Source organism: Urocitellus parryii, chromosome 12 (genome assembly GCF_045843805.1).
Source record: "Urocitellus parryii isolate mUroPar1 chromosome 12, mUroPar1.hap1, whole genome shotgun sequence".
NCBI lineage: Eukaryota > Metazoa > Chordata > Mammalia > Rodentia > Sciuridae > Urocitellus > Urocitellus parryii.
Genome location: NC_135542.1, coordinates 76,905,573 through 76,929,676, shown reverse-complemented (window position 1 = coordinate 76,929,676; position 24,104 = coordinate 76,905,573). Strand labels below are relative to the sequence as shown.

At 38.4% G+C, this 24,104-nt stretch overlaps 1 protein-coding gene across 3 annotated transcripts in view; it reads right to left on the bottom strand.

Annotated features, from left to right (window-relative positions):
* Nucleotides 1-24,104, bottom strand: part of Ccdc85a (coiled-coil domain containing 85A) — a 184,616-nt gene that overhangs the window by 40,631 nt on the left and 119,881 nt on the right. The window lies entirely within an intron of this gene.

Sequence of the window (24,104 nt, the reverse complement as noted above, 5' to 3'; positions counted from 1 at the left end):
GGTAATATCAAATCGAGTGCTAAATCACATAGAACAAGAATAAAGGTCAACAGGGGCTACATTTCTTACAAAGGCGAAGCCTGAACTTCAATGGATCAATGGAATTATGAAAAATTGGAGATGCATGAGGGGAGTCAGAGGGTAGACAAAGGCCAGAAGCTAAGAGTAATCCTACTGTATACAGAGAAGGAAAGTAATCATATGACAGAAGAGTAAGGGACTATTAGGGAGGGAGAACAAGGATGGGCCAGGTTATGTCCTGTGTCAGGGATCTGGGAAAGCCAACATAAAAGCAGATTGACACTTGGATTACTGTGATTTTAAGTTCTCCAAAAAGTTATTTCTCTTTCCATCCTGGGATACCTTTAGACAACTAGACATTGGAAAAGCGAAGAACAAATCATAGCAACATGAAAATTCAGTGACATGCTAAAGATGTTCTTTGGGTAAGTCTCAAACTTTCTAAGCAGAAGCCATTTTTTCTCCATGCATCTCACTTTTCTTTGAGCCTATGTGTACAATGTTCACAGCAGCTCTTGCAACAAGCGTCAGAAATCAGCCGAAGAATTCCACCAGCTTCTCTATCTTCTAAATTATTCCAATTTTAGAGGTGAACTGTATCCTAGCCTTTCTATTCCATATTAACCCCCAGTCCCCAGGCTACTTTTGCAGATGAGAGAACTATAGCCCAGAGAGTAGTGAACTTGGATCTTAACCCTGAGGATTTGTCAAATATATTCAAAATATTCCATTCCATTGCTAGGGCACCACAATGATTCCCATCTTAGATCTTCTAATAATGAAGTGACGTCAAGCTACTTATCCTGATAGTTAAACTCTAAATTCTCTTTGTAGATATTCTTAATGGATTTATCTTTATAACCACCTGATATTTTCCTCAAACAATATCTAATTTCATTTCATTTTACCTGAAATGTATTCAGTTGTATAAAGGAGCTCTATTTTTTTCCCTCCACTATTGATCAAAATATTAAACACTCTTTTCTTCCCTTTGGTTTCTAAAGCATCCTTTCTCCTACTACGGAAACATCCACCTTTGCAACCTCTCATCAGTGACCCTGATTACTATATATAAAGGGTTTACCATTGGTAGTTACAACTGTCTAAGGTTTGTCAAACTTCCAAGTGGTTTTAATCTGCTTGGATAAGAGAACTCTCGTGTTTCCATTTTAGAGCAGAAAATAAATCTGAGGATGGTCCATTCTAACACAGATAACCAACCACGGTGATTTTATGGTGTGGAAAGGGGAAAAATCATTCCAAAGACTATAATAGCCTTATGATTGTACAAGTTTCTGTGGCTAAGAGCTAAGATTTGAATGTCCCTCTCAAGACTCTTGTTAAAATTTAATTATTATAATGATAATGAGAGTGGACCTTAAAGAGGTGATTAGGCCATGAGGCTCCCCAACTTATGAGTGGGATTGGTGCCTGACCCTCTCTTGCCCTTGAGCCATGGAATGATATAGCAGATTGTTCTTGCTAGATGCCTGCCACTCATCCCTAGCCTCTAGAACTATGAGCCAGTAAATTTATGTTCACCATCAATTCCCCAGCCTTTGATATTCTGCTCTAAGAGCACAAAATGGACCAAGTCTCTCTCAACAAGGATCCAACAGCCACAGGATTTTCATTTCATAGGCAATCTTTTCAATAAACCCCAAGCTCAATAGACGTGGTTTGATCAAGTTCCAGATTAATCCCACCAGTCAAAGGCTTTAACACATTCCTGAGGAAATTATTTCAGAACAGTACATTTTAAAAATCATTACTGTTCCGACAAAAGTGTTTCTCTTTCTTCCTCAGGCAAGCTAAGGTCAGCTTCCTACTTACAATTCATATTAGCTCTGAAAGTATAAGATTACATGTCTCACTATAATTTGATGCTTTTCTTATTTAAAAACTTCTTCGTGGAATCAGCATTTTCAGATTTGTCTGGATATGTAATTCAGACTGCTTTACTGGAACAGTTAGGATTTTTTTTTAAAATGGAACTTTAATTACCCTACAGAATTAAAAATTGGTACCAAGCCTACCTCTACTATTTATTAATTCCACTCCTCTCAGTTCCTTCTCTCTATGCTAACCTGAAGGAGAAATGAAAGTTATTTCCTATCCCTCTTTCCCCATATTGAAATCTGTTCAGTTTCTCACTGGCCTAGAGTTCTCTTAGCTCTGCTTCTTCCCATAGCTTGCCCTGACCATGTATACCCTCCTCGTGCCACTCTGCCTGGTCAAACTCTCCCTATTCTTCTATTTACAGAATTAAACATTTTATAAATAGGGCTGTGAAAGATGGGAAAATACTGCTTTGTGTAATGAGGTGTTCCGAGAAAGCTTAATGAGATGTTGCAAAGATTTTTACCTGTGTACACACTGTTCGGTTGGTCCCTTTAACTCTGAAGGGCAATAATTCTAAAATGTTAAATTCCACCCACTCTATATGTTCTCAGCTTTCCTCCTTGTCAACAGATCACATATTGAGTGCCTTGTGATTTCCCTACTTGCTTATAGTGTTGTTTCTTTTCAGCATTTGCCCGAGTAAGCTAAATGAAAATACTACAACCCCCACATACTGACTGGTAGTGTTTCCTGAAGTGGTTAATGAATACTTGATTCTTCAATATTAAAAGAGGTCTCCAGCCATTATTTTTTAATCTGCTGTATGCCTGACCAGTACTGGAGACACAGTAGCAAGCAAGAGTGATAAGATCTGGGGATTCATGGAACTCGCATTTCAGTAGGGAAGACAGAAAATAAAAGGCAGACAAAGAAGATATCTTATGAAGGCAAAAGATACAATAAAGGCAACTAAACAGTACTAGGACAGAGCAATTTCAGAAGAGAATCACTGTAGGGAGGAAGGCCCAGGAGGAGTCCCCTTAGGACTGTGACTAGCAAATAAACCCACCATACAAAGATCTTGGAGAAATGAGTTCTAGACAGATGGAAGCAAAGCAGTGGTAAGACTCTGGCTGAGAAAATCCACATTCTAGAACCCAGTCAGAAAGGAGGCAGTGACAGCAGCTTGAAACCGAGCTCTGTCTTGTCACCTTCCTCCACTGCTTATGGTTTTAAAACCTTGTGCTTTTCTTTGGATGTTCCTATTTAGACCTAGTTGTAGACTGTTTATTGAGCATTCATTTTAACAAAGACTTTATTATGCATGATTTCTTTCTCTCACACTCTATTTCCCATCCATTAGAAAATTGTGTTGTCCATCTCCAAAATATTCTAAAAATCCTACCGCACAGGAGTCTAACAGGTGTCCCTGCTTGCATTCTTGCCTCCTCTTCCCCAAGATTTAAAATCATTCACAATTTGTTTCAAACACAAGGGATCCAGGGTTTTCTTTCTTTCTAAGTCAGATCTTTGCAAGCCCTGCAATAGCTCTCGGCAGCAGCGTCCTTCATGATCTGACCACCTGAAAACCTCTCTGACTTCAGGTCATTACTTGCTCTTCTCCAGTTACAGGACTTCCTTTGTGTTCTCGAAACACTGCAGGCATGCTTCTGCCCCAGCAACCCTGCTTCATTCATTCCCTCTTCTTGACATGCTCTTCCCCAAGTCAGCTGTTTGACCTCCTTCTCTTCCACAAATCTTCCCTGAAACCTCAACTGATCTCAGGGAGACACAGCCAGTCCTCTGCATTTAACTATTCACCCAACTGCCACCACCTGCACCTCATCTCCCTGACCCTGGTGTACCTTTTTTTTTGGCAAAATATTTTATCAACTCCTATCATGTAAACTAGTTTGTTCTTATTTTTATTGTATAAGGTCTGTCTCTACAAAGAATATAAACTCTGCAAGGTAAGGACCTTTTACTACTCTGTTGCATGACATAGTCCCAGTGCCTGGAATAGTGTCTGGCCCAATAAAATGTTACAAAGTGAACAAATCAAGCAGTTACATACACAGTGCCCCAAAAGCAGGTGACTTCATAGTACAAGTCTATACCTTTTGATCATTTCAGGAAAGAAAGTTTGTAATTACATGAAGCCTAACACCAATTCTATTGTATTATGTGAAAATCATTCTGTGGCACATTAAATGTTGAATGGAAACTTTGGGGAGGATCTTAACTGATGTCACATTCAACCTTCTTAAGTAATTTCAATGAGAATCTGAGATGTGTTCTCATCAGCCCTCAGAGTTAAAATGTTACAATGTAAATATGTGTGTCCCTACCAAAGTTCATATTCAAACCTCACCCCCACAGTGATATTAAGAGATGGGGGCTGTGGGAGGTGATTATGTCATGAAGAAATCAGATTAGGGCCCTTACAAAAGGGGCTTGAGGGAGACCTTTTGCTGTTTTCCCAAGTGAGGACACATACTAGGTGCCATCTATAAGGAATGAGACCTTAGACTCCAAGTCTGCTGGTGCCTATATCTTAGTCTTCCCAGCCTGCAGAACTATATGGGTAATTAATATAACAAATTTTTCAGTCTGTTATTTTGTTATAATATCCTAAAAGAACTAAGAGTAGGGGAAATTGGGAGACATGGACAGAGAAATAGTTGTAGAAAGAATGCAAAATGTAGACCATGTCTACCACGAAAGTCTTGGAATACAATATAAGTGCCCCAATCTGCTTCAGGCAAATGAAGTTCCTTTTGGTTATAAATAGCCACTGGAAGAAATTTAGACTTCACCTGGAAATTTTCTCCCTAGTCTCTTCCTGAGAAGGTCTATTGAGGGAGCAGGAGCCAGTACATCTGTGGGACACTGTGCCAGGCAGGTGTCAATTGAGCACTGAGTGAGGGAATCTGAGCTGTCAGAGAACAGTCTGAGGACGGCTGTGGGCAGTGGTCCACATCAAAACAGGGTGCGTTTCATCATGAAGAGAAAAAAATCTGTCACTTCAAGGCAAGGAAAAAAAAATCCTGTCTTGTTTATTTTAATTAGAATGAAGTCTGGAAAGACTGAGCCATTTTACCAAGAATAGTTTGACAGAAAAATCATGAGTGCTCTTTGCTCTGCTTCAATGCCTTGCAAGTATTATATTTCCTGAAACAGTATGGATTTTCTCTATTTTCTATGAAAGAGTAAATGGATATTTAAAACTGACAATCTACATAGAAAGCAATTTGAAAATCAGGAAAAAAATGTCAGAGTCTATGCCCCAGCTTTTATAAACAAACACTATAAATTTGTTCAAGATTCTCTTGTCCCAAATGAGTTTTTTTTTTAAATGGCATTTTATTGGGTATTTGCTACCACCCACCAGTTGACCTGATCCTTGGTGCTGTGGATTCAGCACATCCCCTGAACTGTCATGTGTCAGAAACTTAATCCTCAAAGTCACACGTTAATGGAGTTTGAGAGATGATGGGATAGAACACTAATAAATGTATCATTCATTTATTAGTGGAATGTCAAGGGAGTGGCTTTAATGTAAAAGAGCTCCTTCTGGCATGATTACACTATCTCACTATGTGGTCTACCAGGTTTTAATGCAGCAAGAAGGTCCTCACCAGAAACTGAGCAGATGCCAGGACCATGTTCTTTGACTATCCAGCCCCCAGAACTATAAGAAATGCATGTGCTATCTTTATAAGTTGCCCAGTCTCAGGTGTTCTGTTATAGCAACAGAAAATGGTCTGGGACACTGAGCATTGACACCTGTCTGTCACAGCTTTGATTTCCTTCTATGTATAAGCTGGAGACCCTATCTGATAAGGCCTTGCCTTATATTTTTTTTCCCCAAGTTTCCCCTATGACCACCACAGTGCTATATGCTAGATGATGTTCCATAACATTGTTGAATGAATGAATGCCCTCCTTATTCTGCTCCCAACTACCCTGGGAGTTACTGCAAGTTTTGTGTTCTCAGGATAGTTTGAAACAGTTAACTCAAAATGCGGTCAGAGTTCCATCTATAAAACACACAATCTCACTGAAGGGTGTTGTACAGCAATTTTTTTTATGCTCTAAAATTGTGTTCACTTTTACTCTTTTTCTCAGAAAGTGTCAATCCCACATAGGAGGTAGCAGGTAAGTAGCAATAAATTGGGCTAAAGAACTAGCGACTACGTGGAAAATATTTCAAACTCTAAAGAGCTATTTAGTATGAGTACCATTTTAACAGCTTTTCAGGGATAAAATGTATCTTACTTTCCACTGTTACGTTGCTTGTGTTATTGTTGTCATTTCCCAGAGAAAATAACTGCCTTTTCCTAATGCCAGAGGATAAAAACGAATGTCATTTTAACAAGTGTTACAATTTTCTTTAATGTACGTAGCTCCCTTGTAAGTGCATCCTGTTTGGTATTGTCAATGAATGCATAAGGAAGGAAATATGCAAAAAACAGAATTTCAAAAGACAGTAAACCTATAAAAATGTTATTTTTCTCTTAGCATAATTAGTATGCTTTTTATGTATATTTAGCTGTTTTAAAAGCTTATATCTACCAACTTCTATATTGCCATTTTACTTTTCAGAAAAATAAAAATAAATTTTATCAAACGGCACAAACATCAATAATTTGAACTCCATCAGCTGGGAATTCATAAAAGTTTTTTGGATTTAGCCTATGTATACACTCTGCACTGGCTAGGAAACAATAGTTGGCAAAACAAACTCAGTGCAATAATGCAGCAATCATTATATTTGGAGAGGAAATTTTTGCAAAATTTTAAGCACTATTTGTACATTGAGTGGTTATTTAAATGTTAGTTTAGGTAAACAATTGGAAATATTACACATTTTGGCATATATTTTGTAAGTTAGCTGTTAGGGTGTTTATAATTGCTGTGCTTTGTAATCTTTGAGTTAACCCATTGAGCACTTACTATGATCTAGGCACTCTTTCGTGTGCTAGATAGAACTCATGAAAACAAATACGGCTCCTCCTCCTTGAGAAACATTGTACTTGGGAAGGCAGGTAGACAGGCATGTGCAGACACACAGCTGTTCTAAACATGCCACTCTGCTTCAGCTTACACCTAGATCAGCAGAGACTAGGGCATCTAAGTCCAAATGTGAAGGTAAACTGGTAATGAACTTTCCAAGCAGCAAGAACATAACTTGTAATGACTCCAAAATGAGATTGAACCAGAGGCATTGAAAGAAGGCTGGAGGGTTTGAAGTTAGTTTCAGGAAGTGAGGGGACAGGAGAAAAAAAACAGGGAAGATGGATTTGTTTCCTGGGTGAGGCAATTTAAAGAACTTGGATTTTGCACTGTTTGCAGTAGGGAGCCCTTGGGGAAGGAAAGATGTGATACAAGTAGCAACATCTCACCTTACTTATACTTTTAAAATTGTCATCTACAGAGAAAACAGGATGCCTGAGGAACAAGAATGGAGGTAGGATATCACTGAGGGAGCCTCTGGAGGAGATGAGCGGAGCCAGATTCAACAAGTCTCCAGCAGGTAGAGCCAACTAACCATGTGGATAGAACAAGATGTGAGGTGTTAAGAAAAAAGTAACAATCAATGGTAACTGCCATTTGGGGCAAGAACAGTTGGGGATAGTGGTAGTCACATGATGTCTTAGAGAAGGAGCAGGAGTGGGGTTTGAAATTGAGAGTTCATCATGTTAGTATGAACAAACATCTAGGGCAACTGCGAGAACGCAGTGGAATAGATGAAATCTAGAGCTCAGAAAAGTGATCTACAGTTTTGATTTAAATGTGGAAGACAACAGCAAAGAGCAACTGTTGAAAAGAAGGATTAGGATATGGAAGGGGCAGAGCCACATGGTAACATTCTTCAATCCCCTTCTCCCAGACCTAAGCCAGTATCCAGCCTTCCTTGTAGACACAAGCACAATTACTGTGTATCCTCTCCTTGGATACTGCTATAGTCAACTTTCCATCATTGTAATAAAATAGTTGAAGCACTTAATGATTGTAGTTGATGACTGAAAAGGTTTATTTTGGCTCATAGTTCTAAAGGTTCCTATCCAAGATCAGGTGACCTAATTGCTGTGGGTCTCCAAAAGCCCTGGGTCTTAATTGTCAAATAGGAACACTAAAGTCGATGACCTTTCAGACTCTAACACCCATAATTTCTGGTTTGCAGTTGTGCATTTTAGAATTATCCTTACTAATGTCAGAACTGTGAAAGGGGGCTAAGATAGGATTTCTAAAGGTATAAGCATATTATTTGGCTACTGTTTTATTTATTCATTAAGCATTTATGGAATACCTACCAATAAAGAAGCAGAAAACATGTAAGACTACATTGCAGTGTTTTGAGAAAGGGAATAAGGCACACCTATGTGACAGATGCACAACTGTTTGTAGCCAAAAAACATGCTCATATGAAGCAGGTTTATATTTAGAAGTACTATTCTTTAAGAATATCTCCTTGCCTCCTTAGAGTCTTTCCCAAACATTGAATCCTTAAAAACATCCTTCCCTGAAGAAAATGACCAGATTAAGGAAAAAGAGTTCTCCAATTTTAATCTTACATAACGAAATATTATTTGTTGTCATTCTTATGATCCTATTACTGAACACTGGCAAAAAAAAGAATCAGGAATTATTGAAGAACTACCATGTTGAAGCATCTATGGTATGCTAATTGAACTTGAAATATCAGGCTATTTTTTTTCTACAGGCATTAATAAAATTGAAATGACATAAGTCTTAAAAGTCTGGTTCAGTTGAGACCACACAAGTTAACCTGAATGTGTTCAGTGTGTTCTTCCTGTTCTTTGATTTGAGAGACTCTTTAAAATAATGTGGTTAAGAGAGAAAGTTCTAGCCAGGAAAATTTCAGCTGACCTTGAAGTTCATTTGGGCTCTGCTAGCCTCGCAAGGATTCCATCATTTCATCTTTGCTAAACAGTTACTAGGCAACAGCAGAGTAGTCAATTTGGTCAAGCAGGCAAATCAGACACAAATAATGGCTAATAACTTTAATTTATTGTGTATCAAGCACTCTGCTAAAAAGGCACATGCATTTTTCACATGCATTAACGTATTTGATCTTCACTGCAAAACTAAGTGGTAGACATTATCTTCATCTTATAGAAGAAAGATTGAAGATTTAGAAATATAATGTAACTCAAAGCCACAAAGCTAGGAGGTTGCAATTCTGGAACTCAAGCCCAGGTCTGCCCCAGCAAAAACCACCACAGCAGCATTATAAATATTCCTTATTGCATAGACAAAAATGAAGACCAGATCAAATTGCTGATAACAACAGCTTAATCAACATCCATCATCTACTTGACTTACTTTCTAAAATACATTTGTTTGTTTATTTATTTAGGTGATGCTAAGGATTGAACCCAATGCCTCACACATGCTAGGTAAGCACTCTACAACTGAACTACAACCCTAGCCCCAATCTACTTGATTTGAACCTTCTTATCATTATGCCTGAACAGTACCCCATCACTCAGTTGATAACATTTCTTGAAGGAACAAAACTATTTTTCCTAAGTGCATAAACTTCAAACTGCACTTGATGGTACCCTCAGGTGAACAAATCAGCCAAAGTGAGGAGGACAAGTTTCACAGTCAACAATCTCCAAGCCAAGTGCCTGGATCTGTAAGTCATTAGTGGGCTTAATAAGTACAGTGCAACCTGTGGAAATTTTCACAAATATCTTACAACCCAAGTCTCAGAAAAGTCCACAGGCTTCGAAGACATGGACACAGGCAAGTGGTAGTTTCTCCTGGCTTGTTAATGTCTAATTTTAGTTTTTCAAAGGAGCTATTTTCTAGAATTTCTCCTGGATTCCCTTCTGGATAATTGGGAAGCCAGTGAGATATTCATGGCATTTAAAGTTATAGCTATTCATGCAGTTGACATTATTCTTGGGTGATAACAGAGAACTTGATGTATATTACCGGACAGAAGTTGGTCCCCTCACCTAAATCAAATGTCCAATGCACTATGTTTAAAGTGGTCATCCCTGCCTACCAAATCCCATGAACTCTCAAAGTACATATCAGTTCATGATACCTCAGAAACCAAAGTAAATAAATTTCTGTACTTAAAATAACTAATTTTTATGTAATGGTTTCTTAAGCTACTTACAACTGTGTATAGCCTGTAATTATACAATCAAACCAAAAGCATATTTTAAATCCATCTTGGCCAAACAATAAAGTCTATTAAATTTTGTTCTGCTTTTGCTAACTTTCAGATTGATTTTATATTACTGTAGAAGTGCTGCATTCTGTGTATAAAATGAAATTCTAAATTGTTTTTATTCGCCTTTACAAAATAAAAGAATGCTTCTTTCACTTTCAAAGAAAATGGAATTGAAAATCTAAGTTTTCACTTGAGTTACCTCTCTTCACTGTATGGTCATTCTGTTTAGTAAAATTTTATGCCATAAATAAAAATTTACACATCAAAAAGTGTAAGATTAGATTATGAAATTGTAAAATAGAATCTGAATTCCATGTCACTTGGGGAAGGAACTTTGTTCATCTTTGTAAGCCCAAGTCTTACATCCTTATTAAACCCCAGAGTCATTCAACTAAGGTGCTAGCCTCCTTAACATGAAAACACCACAAGTATTTTAACAGTTTAAAATGTCTCTGGAACAAATCCACATATTTCAGCCACCTGATACTTGACAAAGGTACCAACAATTTATATTGAAGAAAAAAATAGCCTTTTAAACAAATGGTGCTAGGAAAACTGGATCTCTGTATGTAGAAGAATGACACTAGATTCCTACCTCTCACCATGCACCAAAGTGAAGAGGACAAGTTTCACAGTCAACAACCTCATCTCTATACCTGGGACATTGTATTTATCACCATTATTTAAAGTGGATCAGAGACTTAGGAATTTGACTAGAAACTTTGCTATTGCTAGGAGAAAATCCAGGGTCAACACTCCATCATATAGGTCTTCCTTCACAAGACCCCTAAAGCTCAAGAGATAAAACCAAGAGTCAACAAGTGGGATGGCATCAAATTAAAAAGCCTCTGCAAAACAGAGGAAACAGTTAAGGGCTTGAAGAGAGAGCCTATTGAATTGGAAAAAAAAAATCTTTTCCAGATGCTCCTTTGACACGGGTTTAGTATCCAGAATATAATAAGAACTCAAAAAACACACAAACAATCAAACCCCCCAATAAAATAATCAATAAATGAGCAAAAAAAACTAAGACATTTCTTGGAAGAAATGCAAATGGTCAAATAAAAAATTTCAATATCTCTAAATAAAAATGCAAATTAAAACTACACTGATTTCACCTCACTCCAGTCAGAATGACAGTTATCAAGACTGCTAATAATAATAAATGCTGGGGAAGATGCAGGCGGAAACACACACTCATACATTGTTGCTGGGACTGCAAATTAGTACAACTCTGGAAAGCAATATGAAGATTCCTCAAAAAACTAGGAATGGAACCACCATATGACCCAGCTATCCCACTTCTTGGTATTTATCCCAAAGAACCAAAATCAGCATACAATGGCAATACATCCATTTCAATGTTTATAGTAGCACAATTCACAGTAACCAAATTATGGAATCAGCACCAGTGCCCATCAATAAAAGAATTGATTCAGAAATTGTGGTATACATACACAGTGGAGTTTTACTCAGTCATGAAAAAGAATGACATTATGGCATTTGCAAGTAAATGGATGGAACTGGAGAACATGGTGGTAAGTGAAATAAGCTGGACTCAGAAAAATCAAGTGTTGGCTGAATTTTTCTCATGAGTGGAAGCCAGAGCACCATAAGGGAAAGAAGGTGGGGGTGGGGTCAGAAGTCAAAGACATAGGGAAGATCAGGGGACGGCTATAGGGGAAGGGAAAGGGGAGGAAATGCAAAATGAATTGAACAAATTCTCATAATGTACATGTATAAGCACACCACAGGGAATGTCACCTTGGTGTATAGATATAAAGCACCAATGAAAAGTAAATAAATGAAAGAAAAAGATCAGGAAAGGAAGGAGAAGTAGGGGAGGAAGAGGACTGCAATGAAGTAGATTCTGGCACATGATTTTGTCAAAATGGACTTAATTATGTCTAACTATAATGCCCTAATAAAAAACATAAGCTAAAATAAAAATGTCCTAGGAAAGTTAGAACGAGAGTTAAAAAAATATTAGCAATTCACTTTAAGTATAAATACCAAGAAGGTCACAATAAAAGCACTACCCCTTAGGGCATATTAAAATTAAAAAGAAAGTCCACCTGGTCCCAAATGGTTTGACACATTCTAATTAAAAATAAATAATTTGTATTCACTAGGGAAAATTTCATTCTGATAAAATATCCAAGGGCATGCTGAGTGAAAGGAAGCTGGCAACAAGGATGTCTGTTGCCTTATTTTTTTTTTTAATAAATTAGCATTATTCTCTCCTGGCTCCAATGGGAGTACACAGCTATCTATTGGGGGCACCACCATTGCATAAAGGGAATTAGAGTTCTGCACCCCACGCCCAGAATAAACAGAATTATGCAAGATTTTAAGACAACAGAAGAAAGTGTAGGGTTCACTAACAGAATTGCCTATATATACACCCTCTACCCACTCCGTTGGAAACTCAGTTTTGTGTTAACACCAACAGCCCAATTGGAGCTTTGAAAGTACTGGCTTATCAGATTTACTGAGAAAGGCTTCTTAAATCATCATGTTAGACCTAGAAATGAAACAAGATGAATTGTTTTTAATTTGCAGTCTGTCCGTAGGAAGTACACAGGAACATTTAGAATAAAACAATAGGCCCCTGGCCTGTATAAATTCAAATCCATGGAAAATGATGAATATCTCCTACATTTATAAATATATATATCTTTCCATAAGTGATCGTTTTAATGCACTGGCCTAGAGATGAATTCATCTTTTTAGTCTAAATAACAATTCACTTGAAATTTATTCTCGTCGCTTCGGTCTTATGCTGGGGTGCCAGAGAAGTCAATCATCGTGAAAACACCGACGTCTCACATCCTGGCATGGCCATGGAGCTAGGAATGTAGTTCCAAATACATTTGAAGAAAAATTAATTACTTGGAAGAGATACACATTAATAATTCTAAAGCAGGAGCTGCTCAATTTTCTGCTAATAAGATCCAATCAGGTTTTATACACAGGTTTAGAAAAATACTTGCTTTGAGATTGACACCATGATTGCCTATTTGATAAATTTCTAGGGAGGAAAAATAATTTTAGGTTTTCAGCCAGGTTTCATATAAGCTTAGAGAAGCTACTGCTTCAGGAAAGAATATCAAAAGAGGGGAGGGAGGATATTCTATTGTTTTCTACCGAGTTGAACCTAAGCAAGCCAATGCAGTGGTCCTACCAAAGTTAAACAGTCTCCCCAGAGCTCCAACACAGTCTCCCTTACTCTAGTTAGATTTAGCCCTCAGTCTCTACATTTTCAGAGGTGAGTTCTCTTGTACTGCTGTTGGATCTCAGCACTTGAGGTCTCGGCTCACTGCCCATGACTTTGTGTGGCCGGCAATTCCCTAGCCAACTTCAGGACATCACACAGAGGTCTTCTCTGAACAGCTTACAACTTCTACCTGACCTCAGCAGCCCATATGAACTTTTCTGAAGCAAATCTGATGAATACAACACAGACCAGATGGCCAATATGTGCATAAAGCACAACTTATCTCCTTTCCTCATACATTCAGCATCATTACCACACAGCTATTCCAACTATTTTTTCATATATATTATTCCACTTAATAGTATCTGAAAAGAGTATGAAATATTTATTTATTGCAAAACAATATCTAAAAAAGGATTAATAGATTCCTTTAAAAACTTGTTCAGGTATTAAAAAGGTATGATGTCTTTTTCCAACATTCTTCTTACTTCAAGAACCAACTCTTTGCAGACAGGTCATCTGGGATTTTGTGTAGACTGGTAGTTAAAAGTAAAGTGCAAGAACTGGGCCTCCTGGATTTGAATACTTCCTCCACCTACACTGTGGCCTTGAATGAGCTATGCAAAACTCCTGGCTGGGCATAATGATGCACACCTGTAGTCTCAGGGGCACAAGAGGCTGTGGCAAGAGGATGGAGAATTCAAAGTCAGTCTCAACTTAGCAAGACCCCGTCTCAAAATTTAAAAATGGGCTGGGGATGTGGCTCAGTGGTTACATACTCCTGGGTTCAATCCCTGGTGCCAAAAAAAACAAGATGAAACAAAAAAAATACCTCCTGTGCCTGTTTCCCCATTTGCAAAAGGGATTCATACTACTACTTACCTATGTAGTTGCTGTGAAGATTAAGTTACTATGTATAAATCACCTAAGATAGTATCCGGCATATCATAAGGCCTAGCTATTTATCGTTACCAGCATCTATGTACTTTTTATATTGTGACCATCACTACCATGTCCCTGGCCCTCTCCATAGGGTAGATTGCTTGTCCCACTCTACCCTCCTGATCCAGTGCCATGAGGGCTGATAGGAGTTTGCAATCTTCTTTCTACCCAAGGCAGCCCGGCTTCCTATTCTAGACCTTCATAGGCTGTTCTGTCACTCAGCCATCCATACTAAACAGCAGTAAGAACTAACAACTTTCCCTGAGTGTACCCTAACTTCTGTATTGGGCACTGAACACAGCAATGACAATCTGACAAACAGATGTGAAACCCAAATCACAACAAATGGATAAGAAGATTCAAAGGAAAATGCATGTTTTAATTTTTGGAGGCACACTGACTAAATGACTACACACACAAAATTTGTTTAACTAGTGTTTCTAAACTGACTAGCTATACTCTGTTAATAAATATTATTAACAGGCAAAAAATGAAAGCTATACATACACAGATGTTTATTAAACAAATAATTGAACATTCTAGATACTAGATTATAATGGAGAGCAAAGAAATAAATATATAGATAAGAAACAAAATAAGTGCATGAAATTTTAAGTGTTATAAAAGGATGATTTATGGTCAGAGAAGGCCACTCTGAGGAATAGGCATTTAATTGATAATGAAGAAAAGCTAGCCATGGTTAGATCATGAGCATTCTAGACTGAAGGAACCGTTTGTGCAAAGGGCCTGTGGTGGGGATGAGCTTAGCATTATAAAGAAACTGAAAGTCAGGAGCCTAATGAGCAAGGATATGAAATAAGCAGGGACAAGGTGACACAAGGTCTTACAAGTCATGTATTAGGAGAAAAGCAAAATACTTTTAATAGAGAGCACAATTAGGAAGGAGAGTGTTCACTAAGCATTGAGACCCGTATCCATCTCAAACCAGTTGGGTTATTAGGATCATACTATTCCTTCCTTTTCTTAAATTCTATTAGTCTCTATAGAAGGTGATATATTGATAAGCAGATTAAAGAGATCACATTGTCTCTAGCACCTTGAACTGCCAGAGCAAGGTGTTTCAAGGGCACAGCAGGTATCAGCCTTAATTACAGGAATAAAGAAGATGGATTGAATTTTAGACCCTCTGTGGTAAACCGGTGAGTCAAAGATGGAAAAGCAGCCCAGCAGCCTGCAGCAGGGCCCCGGAGACCCAGGCCAACTGATTCGCGTGGCCTGCCCTGCGGCTACAGAAGGCGTGGTGCCTCAGTGAAGCCATTAATTGGCAAGCAGGGAGGTTAGGGAAGGCCATTAGGTGGAATCCCACCAGCCAAGCCCACACGGACCCTTGGGCCGAGCACGGGTTCTCAGAAGGGGAAGGAAGCGGTACAGTCCCATCCCCCACAGCGGACACTCCGCCGAGGCAGTCAGCGGCCACCATCCGGGAAAGCTGAAGGATACACCGCCACTCTCCTTCAGAGTGCAACATCAAAAAAGCGGACACTCCATCCAGGCAGTCAGCGGCCACCATCCGGGAAAGCTGAAGAATACACCACCACTCTCCAACAGCTTGCAACATCAAAACAGCCAGCAGCAGGACCCCGGAGATCCAGGCCAACTGATTCGCGCGGCCTGCCCCGCAGCTACAGAAGGCGTGGCGCCTCAGAGAAGCCATTAATTAGCAAGCAGGGAGGTTAGGGACTGCCATTAGGTGGAATCCCGCCAGCCAAGCCCACCGCCCACGCCCGGAACAGGCCCAGCGTCCTGCCAGCATTGTAGTCACGACACCCCAATTGGAATAGGGACAGAGCAGAGCCGCCTTCCACTCCCGGAACAGGCCCAGAGAGCCGCCAGCGTGGTAGACACGTCACCCCAATAGGAGTAGGGGCACAGCCGCCGCCCGCACCTGCAAGGGAGACTTTTCAAGTATACAAGAGCAACATAAATAAATAGGGGGTAAATTTCAAAACACAACAGTTGCACCAAGCAGAAAGAAACGCGAGCAGTATGAAAAGACAAGGAAAGAAAGGACCACAAGCAATGCAGGTCAACTCAACTTTAGAAGAGGTAATAGCTGCAACAGATGGAATATCAGATAAAGAGTTCAGGATATATATGCTTCAGATGATCTGGAGTCTCAAGGAAGACATGAGACAGCAAAATCAGACAATGAAAGATCACATTGACAAACAAATCCAGGAAGTAAAAGATCAATTTCACAGGGAGATAGAGGTAATAAAAAACAAACAAATTGAAATTCTAGAAATGCAGGAAACAATAAACCAACTTAAAAACTCAATTGAGAATACTACCAGCAGAGTAGATCACTTAGAAGAGAGAACATCAGACAATGAAGACAAAGTATTTCAACTGGAAAAGAACATAGACAGCTCAGCAAGTCTGCTAAGAAACCATGAGCAGAACATCCAAGAATTATGGGACAATATCAAAAGACCAAATTTAAGAGTCATTGGGATACAGGAAGGCACAGAGCTCCATTCCAAAGGAATAAACAGTCTATTCAGTGAAATAATACGAGAAAACTTCCCAGACTTGAAGATTGAGACAGAATCCCAAATCCTAGAAGCCTACAGGACGCCGAATGTGCAAAATCATAAGAGATCCACACCTAGACACATTATAATGAAGATGTCCAACATACAGAATAAGGAGAGAATTTTAAAAGCTGCAAGAGAAAGAAAGCAGATTACATTTAGGGGTAAACCAATCAGGATAACAGCTGATCTCTCAACACAGACTCTGAAAGCTAGAAGATCCTGGAATAACATATTTCAAACACTGAAAGACAATGGGCTCCAACCAAGAATCGTGTATCCGGCGAAATTAAGCTTCAGGTTAGAAGATGAAATTAAAACCTTCCACAATAAACAAAAGTTAAAAGAATTCGTAGCTAGAAAACCATCTCTTCAAAAAATCCTTGGCAAAACATTACAGGAAGAGGAAATGGAAAACAACATTGAAAACCAACAATGGGAGGTAGGACAGTAAAGGGGGGAAAGTAGTCAAGGAGGATAACAAATCAGGTTTAGTAACATCAATAAACAAATATGGATAGAAGAACAAACCATATCTCAATAATAACCCTAAATGTTAATGGCTTAAACTCACCAATTAAGAGACACAGGCTAGTAGAATGGATCAAAAAACAAGACCCAACAATATGCTGTCTACAGGAGACGCATTTGATAGGAAAAGATATACATAGACTGAAGGTGAAAGGTTGGGAAAAATCATATCACTCATATGGACCGCGGAAACAAGCAGGAGTGTCCATACTCATATCTAATAAAATAGATTTCAAGCCAAAGCTAATCAAAAGGGATATAGAAGGACACTTCATACTGCTCAAGGGAACCATACACCAACAAGACATAACAATCATAAATATATATGCCCCAAATAATGGTGCAGCTGTATTCATCAAGCAAACTCTTCTCAAGTTCAAGAGTCTAATAGACCAACATACAATAATCATGGGAGACTTCAACACACCTCTCTCACCACTGGACAGATCTTCCAAACAAAAGTTAAATAAGGAAACTATAGAACTCAATAACACAATTAACAACCTAGACCTAATTGACATATATAGACTATACCACCCAACATCAAGTAGTTACACTTTTTTCTCAGCAGCTCATGGAACCTTCTCAAAAATAGACCATATATTATGTCACAGGGCAACTCTTAGACAATAAAAAGGGGTAGAGATAATACCATGCATCTTATCTGACCACAATGGAATGAAACTGAAAATCAATGATAAAGGAAGGAAGGAAAAATCAAGCATCACTTGGAGAATGAACAATAGGTTGCTGAATGATCAATGGGTTTTAGAAGACATCAAGGAGGAAATTAAAAACTTCCTAGAGTTAAATGAAAACACAGACACAACATATCGGAATCTATGGGACACATTGAAAGCAGTTCTAAGAGGAAAATTCATTGCTTGGAGTTCATTCCTCAAAAAAAGAAAAAACCAACAAATAAATGATCTCATACTTCATCTCAAAATCCTAGAAAAAGAAGAGCAAAACAACAGCAAAAGAAGTAGAAGGCAAGAAATAATTAAAATCAGAGCTGAAATTAATGAAATTGAAACAAAAGAAACAATTGAAAAAATTGACAAAACTAAAAGTTGGTTCTTTGAAAAAATAAATAAAATTGACAGACCCTTAGCCATGCTAACGAAGAGAAGAAGAGAGAGAACCCAAATTACTAGCATACGGGATGAAAAAGGCAATATCACAACAGACACTTCAGAAATACAGAAGATAATCAGAAATTACTTTGAATCCTTATACTCCAATAAAATAGAAGATAGTGAAGGCATAGATAAATTCCTTGAGTCTTATGATCTGCCCAGATTGAGCCAGGAGGATATAGACAACCTAAACAGACCAATAACAATAGAGGAAATAGAAGAAACCATCAAAAGACTACCAACTAAGAAAAGCCCAGGACCGGATGGGTATACAGCAGAGTTTTACAAAACCTTTAAAGAGGAACTAACACCAATACTTTTCAAGCTATTTCAGGAAATAGAAAAAGAGGGAGAACTTCCAAATTCATTCTACGAGGCCAACATCACCCTGATTCCGAAACCAGACAAAGACACATCAAAGAAGGAAAACTACAGACCAATATCTCTAATGAACCTTGACGCAAAAATCCTCAATAAAATTCTGGCGAATCGGATTCAAATACATATCAAAAAAATTATACATCATGATCAAGTAGGATTCATCCCTGGGATGCAAGGCTGGTTCAATATACGGAAATCAATAAATGTTATTCACCACATCAATAGACTTAAAAATAAGAACCATATGATCATCTCAATAGATGCAGAAAAAGCATTCGACAAAGTACAGCATCCCTTTATGTTCAAAACGCTAGAAAAATTAGGGATAACAGGATCATACCTCAACATTGTAAAAGCAATCTATGATAAGCCACAGGCCAGCATCATTCTGAATGGAGAAAAATTGAAGGCATTCCCTCTAAGATCTGGTACAAGACAGGGATGCCCTCTCTCACCACTTCTGTTCAACATAGTCCTCGAAACACTGGCCAGAGCAATTAGACAGTCAAAAGAAATTAAAGGCATAAAAATAGGAAAAGAAGAACTTAAATTATCACTATTTGCAGATGATATGATTCTATACCTAGCAGACCCAAAAGGGTCTACAAAGAAGCTATTAGAGCTAATAAATGAATTCAGCAAAGTGGCAGGATATAAGATCAACACGCATAAATCAAAGGCGTTCCTGTATATGAGCGACAAATCCTCTGAAACGGAAATGAGGACAACTACTCCATTCACAATATCCCCCCAAAAAATAAAATACTTGGGAATCAACCTAACAAAAGAGGTGAAAGATTTATACAATGAAAATTACAGAACCCTAAAGAAAGACATAGAAGAAGACCTTAGAAGATGGAAAAATATACCCTGCTCATGGATAGGCAGAACTAACATCATCAAAATGGCGATATTACCAAAAGTTCTCTATAAGTTCAATGCAATGCCAATCAAAATCCCAACAGCATATCTTGTAGAAATAGATAAAAGAATCATGAAATTCATATGGAATAATAAAAGACCCAGAATAGCAAAAACAATACTAAGCAGGAAGTGTGAATCAGGTGGTATAGCGATACCAGACTTCAAACTATACTACAGAGCAATAGTAACAAAAACAGCATGGTACTGGTACCAAAACAGGCGGGTGGACCAATGGTACAGAATAGAGGACACAGTAACCAATCCACAAAACTACAACTATCTTATTTTTGATAAAGGGGCTAAAAGCATGCAATGGAGGAAGGATAGCATCTTCAACAAATGGTGCTGGGAAAACTGGAAATCCATTTGCACCAAAATGAATCTGAATCCCTATCTCTCGCCGTGCACAAAAGTTAACTCAAAATGGATCAAGGAGCTTGATATTAAATCAGAGACACGGCATCTGATAGAAGAAAAAGCTGGTTATGATCTACACGCTGTGGGATCGGGCTCCAAATTCCTCAATAGGACACCCATAGCGCTAGAGTTAACAAATAGAATCAACAAATGGGACTTACTCAAACTAAAAAGTTTTTTCTCAGCAAAAGAAACAATAAGAGAGATAAATAGGGAGCCTACATCCTGGGAACAAATCTTTACTCCACACACTTCAGATAGAGCCCTAATAACCAGAATATACAAAGAACTCAAAAAATTAGACAATAAGATAACAAATAACCCAATCAATAAATGGGCCAAGGACCTGAACAGACACTTCTCAGAGGAGGACATACAATCAATCAACAAGTACATGAAAAAATGCTCACCATCGCTAGCAGTCAGAGAAATGCAAATCAAAACTACCCTAAGATACCATCTCACTCCAGTAAGACTGGCAGCCATTAGGAAGCCAAACAACAATAAGTGCTGGAGAGGATGCGGGGAAAAGGGCACTCTTGTTCATTGCTGGTGGGACTGCAAATTGGTGCAGCCAATTTGGAAAGCAGTATGGAGATTTCTCGGAAAGCTGGGAATGGAACCACCATTTGACCCAGCTATTCCCCTTCTCGGTCTATTCCCTAAAGCCCTAACAAGAGCATGCTACAGGGACACTGCTACATCGATGTTCATAGCAGCTCAATTCACGATAGCAAGACTGTGGAACCAGCCTAGATGCCCTTCAATAGATGAATGGATAAAAAAAAATGTGGCATTTATACACTATGGAGTATTACTCTGCATTAAAAAATGACAAAATCATAGAATTTGGAGGGAAATGGATGGCATTAGAGCAGATTATGCTAAGTGAAGCTAGTCAATCTTTAAAAAACAAATACCAAATGACTCCTTTGATATAAGGGGTGTAAACAAGGACAGGGTAGGGACGAAGAGCTTGAGAAGAATATTTACAGTAAACAGGGATGAGAGGTGGGAGGGAAAGGGAGTGAGAAGGGAAATTGCATGGAAATGGAAGGCGATCCTCAGGGTTATACAAAATGTCATATAAGAGGTAAGGAGGGGTAAGTCAAGAGAATACAAATGGAAGACATGATTTACAGTAGAAGGGGTAGAGAGAGAAAAGGGGAGGGGAGGGGAGGGGAGGGGAGGGGGGATAGTAGACAATAGGACAGACAGCAGAATACATCAGACACTAGAAAGGCAATATGTCAATCAATGGAAGGGTAACTGATGTGATACAGCAATTAGTATACGGGGTAAAAGCGGGAGTTCATAATCCACTTGAATCAAACCGTGTAATATGATGTATTAAGAACTATGTAATGTTATGAACGACCAATAAAAAAAAAAAAAGATGGAAAAGCAGGTGAAACAATCACCGATAATTCCCCAACCTCATACCTATAAGACCCTACTTGAGGATAGAGGTGGAGTTCACAGAGAAAGCAGGAAGTAGAAATTACATAGCATCAGGCAAATGGATTCAGGAATGATTTAGAATCTAAAAAGAAACTTTAATTCCTATTTCTAAACTGAAATGGAGTTTTTGTTTTTATGAAGAGTTTACATCCCAGATTGTTCAAGAACATCAGTCAAAATACTCTGCATACTCTGCATGGGGACTTAAAAAAAAAAGTGTTTAAAGTCCCTTCTGAAAAATGCACTTCCAATTAGGAACACAGCTCAATATTTCAGGTAAAATTTCCTCTTAATGAGGAAAGAAAAGAGTCTAGGGACAGATGGACTGGGTTGCCTGGCTAAGTACTTAATTTTGCACTTAGCTCTCTGGAAGATGAGGCAGACAACCTTAGTTCATGCATTAATATTTCTTATAAAAAAGGCAATAATGTTCCATTTGGGAAGAAGATTTGGGGGAAATGAGGCACTGGCAATTTTTTTTAAGGCTTCTAGACTGCTCCACATTCGTGTAGGTGTGCTCCTTAATTCAGAAAGTAAACCTCCAATTAACATGGAAGTTATTTTATGAAAATATCTTTAAAGATAAATTGCTTAAATGGATGGCTAGGAAACCATAGCAACTATATATTTTAATTAAAGTTTGCTGCTTGAAAGAAATCTTAAATAATTGGTGCCTACAAGGTCTTGCAGAATTGGCTTAGCTATGAAAAATCCACACATTTAATAACAGGAAAGGAAAAATCTACCATCTTCCCTTCATGTATGCATATTATAAAAAGAGATAACCTGAGTTAATTTTCCAATATTAAGCTAAAATTGGTCCTATTAATAGGAAGTCCACTTGAACACAATAGAAAAAAATTATAACTCTGGTTTAGGAACATTTTCCCAGACCCATATGATAAGACACGCAAAAAAAGAAAAGACCATTTTAAAAACCCTTTGTGACAACTATTATTAATACTTTCAATTTAATGAATGCCAATGATGTCTGTTTACCATAGAAAAGTGACATTTTGACATTTTGTGAATAATTGCCTGAAACAGAAATGGGCATCTTCAACCACACATTTAAACATTTATGGGCAGTCAACTAGGTGTCTGTATTGAAATAAAAATCCTCCGTATATTTAGCAGAATATCTCCTATGATAATAATTTCTTGACACTTCGTTTTAGCCTCCAAATAGTATTGTCTCTATTCAACAGCTAGGGCAGATGGGGTCCAGCAGAATGACATTTCCAAAGCAAGTATGAAGATTTTATCTACACCAGTAAACCAGTTCAATAGCTTCAATAGAACTGATCACTGAGCCCAGCAACACCATATCCATTTTCCTAAATAACAAAGCTAAAAATAAAACTGAAGTGGGTTGTTGTACTGATTTTTTTTTTTATTGTCCTGGCCAGGTGGTGGGGGTGATACTGGGGATTAAACCACATCCAACACCCCATTTTGTATTTTATTTAGAGACAAGGTCTCATTGAGTTGCTTAGTGCCTCACTTTTGCTGAGACTAACTTTGAACTTGGGATCTTCCTGCCTCAGCCTCCCAAGCCCCAGGATTACAGGCATGTGCCTGGTATACTGATCTTCATATGCACTCAACAGGTCCATTGGATGGATTCTGAACCCCAGGCTAAAACAGAACTACAATCTTGGGGCTTTGTCTGAATATATGAGGACAAAAAGAGGGAAATGGGGAAAAAAAAACTATGATAGGAAAAAATTGGTTTGTCCTCACTATCTAAGAATAGGATATAGGAGAACAGGACAAGCCAACGGTGTCCTGCTAGAGATTAATGGGTAAAAGCTATCCAAATCCAATTAGACACTAGGGCAGTTCACATGAAAACCAACAACATTTCATGTGAAGTTTATAATCTCACTAGCTGTTAAAAAAACTTAGCTGTTTGGATTAGTTAACAAATTTGTCTCGGAGATAACCTTTACCTAACATGTCTCTGCCCCCTCTTCCTCTGGACCCAGGTCTTCCAACACCAAGAGCACCAGTGAGATGGCCCCTCTAGCTGGTCTGCACAGCTCCACCATGCTGGGAAAGTCTAGAATTAACACTACACAAGGCCATTGGCACTGTCTGTCTCTCACAGTCTACAGTTACAGACTGTAACAGCCCACGTGCCACATCAGTAAGGGGACTGCTAGTACCCACTCTCAGGCACAAAACCCACTGCTTGGCCAGCAGGATTTTGAACATTTTATATAAGATTTGATTTGCTCATGCTTTTGCTGATCTAAACATTCTTTTATCACTTTCCTGTATGAAATTTATTAACTCCACCTCTCTTTCAAGAACTGGTCTTTCTATTCTTCTATCCTTGGATTAAGTTAGCCCATTGGACTCAATTAGGGTCAGCCCATCTCTGAATTCATACTATACTTTCCTTTAACTCAATGAAATACCATATAGATATTTCACATTTAACTTCATTCAAATTT